A 6,000-nucleotide genomic window follows, 5' to 3' on the forward strand; every position below is an offset into this window, starting at 1 on the left:
TTTTAAATTTCCAAGAACATTTCTAAAAGATACACATGTGTAAGAAAGAGTAGATGACTTAGGATTTTAAGTTTATTTACTTATGGTTCTTTAATTTTTTTCTTTTCTTTTTGAGATTATAATACAATTGCATCATTTCTCTCTTCCCTTTCCTTCCTCCAAACACTTCCATCAAACCTTCATTCCTTTCATTCAAAGTCATGGCCTCTTTTTTAATTAATTGTTATTACATGCATATATTTATTTACATGTATATTTCTAAGTATGACTTGCTCAGTCTGTATAATACTATGGGTATGTATGTTTTCAGGGCTGACCATTTGTTATTGGGTAACCATTTGGTGTGCTCTTTCCCTGGGGAAAGCTACTTCTCCTGGAATCAGCATTCCTTAGTTGCCTATAGTTCTTTGTTAGGGTTGAGGCCTTGTGGGCTCTTCCCTGTCCAGTTTTGCATATGGTGTCATTCTTGTTCAACTCATGTTGAGGCAGTCATGTGTGAGACTTTATGGATGTAGCTTCTGTCATGACTAGGAGATACAATCTTAGCAAACTTCTTGAACCTCTGGCTTTTACCATCTTTCCACCCTCTCTTGCATAATGTTCCCTGAGCCTTAGATATGGAAGTATTGTGTAGATGTGTCTGTTGGGTCTGGGTTGCATAGCTCTGAATTTTGATTGGTTGTGGTTTCCTGTGGTGGTATCTTCTGTTGCAAAGAGAAGTTTCCTTGATGAAGGATTTGGAATGCAATTATCTGTGGGTATAAAGACAAGTGTTTATGGATTGCTGTTAGGAATTATGCTGGCTTAGTGAAGTTGTGGTTGAAGGTTCATATATATATATATAGTGTATACATATATAAAATTTTATGTATTATAGTTTTTATAGATATATAGTTAGTAGTATGACTTCTAATACCTTTTCCAGGCATCCTTGTTATTTTATTCTCTTACCTCCTTTTTTTTCTGTATTTATTTCCCTTCTCCTCCCTAAAGAGTCTCCCTTTCCCATTTCCCTAATCAGATCTCTTATAATCTGCTATTTCCCACTTTATTGCTCCCCAGCCTCCCTATTCTGGTAATGGACCAGCTTTATTTTCCTGGTTTCTGCAGTTCTACTAGACTATGTACTCACATCTAACTATTTGAAGCTAGGAGCCTCTGATGAGAGAGAACATGGCTTTGGATGACCTCACTTAATATGATCTTTTCTAGTTCTATCCATTTATCTCCGAAGTTAATGATTTCATTTTTCTTTACAACTTTTTAATTATTGATTCATCAGTTTAAGGATATTTATGTTGTTTCTATTCCCTGTCTATTGTGAAGAGAGCAGCAATGAACATGGCAAAGCGAGTGTTTGTGGAGTAAGGAGTCGAGTCCTTTGAGCGTATGCAAAGGAGTGGTGCAGCTGGGTCATATGGTAGATTGACAGTTCTCCACTCTTATTTCCATAGTGGCTACACAAGTTTTCAATCCAACAATGAATATAAAAGTTCCCTTTCCAACTTGTCCCATTCAGCATTTGTTGTCTGTTGTTTTGTTGATTTTTGCCATTCTGACTGAGTTAAGTAAGATGAAATCCCAATGTTGTCTGATTTTTCTAATTGCTAGGGATGATCAGCATTTTTTGAGATGTTTATTAGTCATTTTCCCCTTATTTTGAAAACTCCCTATTCTGGTTCCAGGTCAAATTTTCAATAGGTAAATATATATATATATTCCTGGAGCTGAGGACCGAACCCAGGGTCTTGCGCTTGCTAGGCAAGCACTCTACCCAACCCTAGTTCTTTATATTTTAAGGGTATTAATTCTCTGTCAGATGTATAGCTGGCAAAGATTCTCTCCCATTGTGTGCTTCTGCTCTACCCAGTTGATTGCTTCTTTGGCTGCATAGAAATTTTTTAGTTTTCTGACATCTCACTTGCTAATTGTTGGCCTTAATTCTTGGGCAAATTGAGTCCTATTCAGAAACTCCTTTCTTGCACTTATATCATATAGGACACTGCTGATGTTTTCTTCTAGCAATTCCAGTGTTTCAGGTTTCACATTTAGGTCCTTAATTCATTTGGAGTTAGTTTTTGTGCAAGGAGATAGATAAGGTCCTAATTTTATTTTTCTGCACATAGACATCCGGTTTTTCCACATTTGTTGGAGATGCTTGTTTTTTCTCTAGGTTATTTTTTGGATGTCTTTGTCAAATATTAAGTGGCTGAAGTTATATGAGCCCATGTTGGGACTTTGATTTTGTTCCATTGGTCTATGTGTCTGTTTTTGTGCCAGTACCATATTGTTTTTATTACCATGGCTCTGTCATATATCTTAAGACCTGTAATGATAATTTCTCCAGCATTGTTCCTTTTGCTCTGGATTGTTTTTGCTAACTAGGATCTTTTGCATTTCCATATTAATTTTAGGATAGTTTTTTCTATTTGTGTTAATAATAAAATGGGGATTTTGATAGCAATTGCATTGTATCTTTTAGTAAATTGGCCATTTTCACAATGTTAATTCTATTAATCCATGAGCATGAGATGTCTTTCTACATTCTAGTGTCCTTTTCTGTTTCTTTATTCAGATGTTTAAGGTTCAATATACAGATCCTTCATTTTCTTGGTTAGGTTTATTCCTAGATATTTGATATTCTTTGAGGCTATTATGAATGGGATTGTGCCACCGATCTCCTTCTCTGTATGCTTATTGTTGTTGTATAGAAAAGCTATTGATTTTTAAAAATTGATTCTGTACTTTTTCAGGTTGCTGAATTTATCATTTCTCAGAGTTTTGTGGTATAATAATTACTATTTTGGATCTCTAATGTATAATAACCTTAGTAATCTGCAAATTGGGATAGTTTGACTTGTTCATTCCCTATTTGTATCCCTTTAATTTACTTCTCTTATCTTATTGCTCCAGCTACTATTTCTAGCACAATATTGACAAGGAGTGGGGATAGTATACATTCTTGTCTCATTCCTGACTTCAGTGGGATTGCTTCAAGCTTTTCTTCATCTAGGATCATGTTGCCTGTTCGTTTCTCATATAGAGTTTTGATTGTGTTGAGGTGTATTACCTCTAACCCTACATTCTCTAGGACTTTTATCATGCAGGCATATTGTGTTTTGTCAAAGGTTTTTTTCTACATCTACTTAGATCACCATGTGATTTTTGTCTTTAAGTTCATTTATGTGGTTAAGTACATTTATCGACTTGAGTATATTGAACCATCTCTCTATTTCAGGGAACAAGCTAACTTGGTCTTGGGGTATAATCTTTTGGATGTATGTCTATATTCTGTTTGCAAGTATTTTATTGAATATTTTTTAGTCAATGTTCATCAGGGATATTGACCTGTGGCTTTGTTGTTGCTATATCTTTGGTTTTAGTATTAGAGCATTATTGAATTTGTAGAAAGAATTTGGAAGTACTCTTTATGTTTATATTCTTTTTTTCTTTTTTCAATTAGTTTAAGAAGGACTGGCTTCTTTGGAAGTCTGGTAGATTTCTGTTATTAACCTATCTGGTCATGGACATTTTTAGCTGGAAGACTTTTTAGTGTTATTTCAATCTCCTTATCTGTTATGGTTCAGTTTAGGTTATTGACTTCTTCTCTGTTTAATTTTGGTGATTTGCATAAATATAGAAATTCATCCACTTCTTTAAAAATTTTCAGTGTAATAGAGTACAGATTTAAAAAATATTCACTTATATGTTCATATTTTTCTTGGTATCTGTTATAATGTTTTCCTGTTAATTTATGATTCTGTTAATTTGGAAATTTGGATCCTGTCTCAATATTGGGAGTGGGCCAAGGGTCTGTCAATCTTATTTATCCTCTCAAAGAACCTGCTCTTAGATTCATTCATTTTTTTATATTGTTTTCTTTGTTTCTATTTCACGGTTTCTGCTCTGATTTTGATTATTTCTTGCCATTGATTTGGTTTGTTCTTGTTTTTCTAAATTCTTCTGTTGCATCATTAAGCCATTTATTTGTGCTCATTCTGATTTTTTTGAGACATGGTTTCTCTGTGTAAAAGCTCTGTCTGTCCTGGAACTCACTTTGTAGATGAGGCTGGAATCAAACTCACAGAGATCTGTTAGCCTCTGCCTCCCAAGTCCTGAGATTAAAAGTGTGTGCCACCACCACCCAGCTCTTTCTAATTTTTTAATGTAGGCACCTAAAGCTATACATTTTCCTTGTAGGACTGCTTTCAATGTGTCCAGAGGGTTTTTTTTTTTCTTCAAATTTTGGCATCAAAAGCAGGTCTTTAAGCTATTACAAACAAGTAATCTAATTGTAAAAGAAAGTTTCCAAAGCTTAGGTTAAAAATCTTGATTATTTTAATAACATTCTAATAAAAAATGATTGACTCTGATTCACACATGTAAAACATACATAAAGTAAATATATGCACTAATAGACATGACTTTAGTAAATGGAGATTACAGCGTAAACACACCTTTACCACTCATCACTCTTCCTTTTTTTTGTCATCACAAAGAAGTCTTAGTGAAACAGTCCCACCCCTGTTACCTTTTATTTTTAGTAAACATCAGTTATAGATGCTTCTAGACAAATTTCAAGTAGGGCTTTGGTCTTGCACATTGTCTTTGGGGAACTGTCATCAACTTAATTGTTAGGTAGGATAAGACTTTAATAAAAGTTTTTTTAGTTGGTCCTTAGTTAAAGTTATGGATTTAACTTTAACTTATGGATTTAAATGTAAATTAAGTTGATAAAAATTTCCTAAGTTCCACTGCCAGGTGATAAATGGCTAGATTTATTTATTTATTTATTTATTTATTTATTTATTTATTTATTTATTATTATTGGTTTTTTGAGACAGGGTTTCTCTGTGTAGCTTTGCGCCTTTCCTGGAACTCACTCTGTAGCCCAGGTTGGCCTTGACTCACAGAGATCTGCCTGCCTCTGCCTCCTGAGTGCTAGGATTAAAGACGTGTACCGCCACCACCGCCTGGCAAATGGCTAAAAATGGCTAGTTTTAATACTGGCCTCATCACTAACAGTTGTATTATTTTTGTGAGTTGATTTCATCTGGTTAATTATATTAATTCATTAATCCAAAAAATATGTGTGAGGTTTCTGCAATCTACCAGGCACTATTTAGGTGTTGAATATCATCTCGCGTGTTTCCTTGTGGATTACAATCTAGTGGGGCTTTGATGTGGACAGATACGTAATTTATATGGCAGCTGATGCCAAGTTGGTTTTTGTAGAACATTCAGAAAGAGCATCTACTTTTTAAGGAATAAATCTCTAAAGTTCTTGAACAGTTACAACAAATAAAATAATTGATAGTATGTCTTTAATATAAACCATGATTAAATATTATGGGTTTTCTTCTCATCTGGCTGATTGGTTGCCTCTAATTATTTGTTTGTAAGTTATGTTGTCATTAAAAAGTTTTAGACTTTAGACAGCAACATACTATTTTCTAAAACAATTATCTGGATTTTTAAAGATTAATTTGTTTTTATTTGCTATGTATGAATTTTTGCCTGCATGTGTGTATCTGCACCATATGTGTGCAGTGCCTACTGAGACCAGAAAAGGATGTTGGATTCTCTGGAACTGGAGTTATGGTTGTGAGCTGCCATGTGGATGCTGGTGCTGGGAACTAGACCCTGATCCTCTGCAAGAGCAGCAAGTGTTCTTAAACACTAAGCTATCTCTCCAGCCGAGAATTGCTATTTTTTATTTTATTTTATTAGAACCAGTTAGAAGTAGCTGCTATGACTTTCTGGTTACACGTGAGGAATTGAACATATGATTTCTTCTGCATTACTTTCCAAACTCTACTAACAAGTTATCAAAATGAAAAACAAACAGATACGAATCCTTAAGGACAGAGAGCAAAAGTAGAGTAGAGCAGTGGAGAAAGAAATAATGCTAATTTGTAAGCCCTGCAGAAGCAAGAGGCCAACTAGACACTGGTTGTACCTCTCCCTAGAACTCCCAAGGGACTCAGGAATTGGAGACTC

This window comes from Peromyscus leucopus, chromosome 12, assembly GCF_004664715.2.
Source record: "Peromyscus leucopus breed LL Stock chromosome 12, UCI_PerLeu_2.1, whole genome shotgun sequence".
NCBI classification, from domain to species: domain Eukaryota; kingdom Metazoa; phylum Chordata; class Mammalia; order Rodentia; family Cricetidae; genus Peromyscus; species Peromyscus leucopus.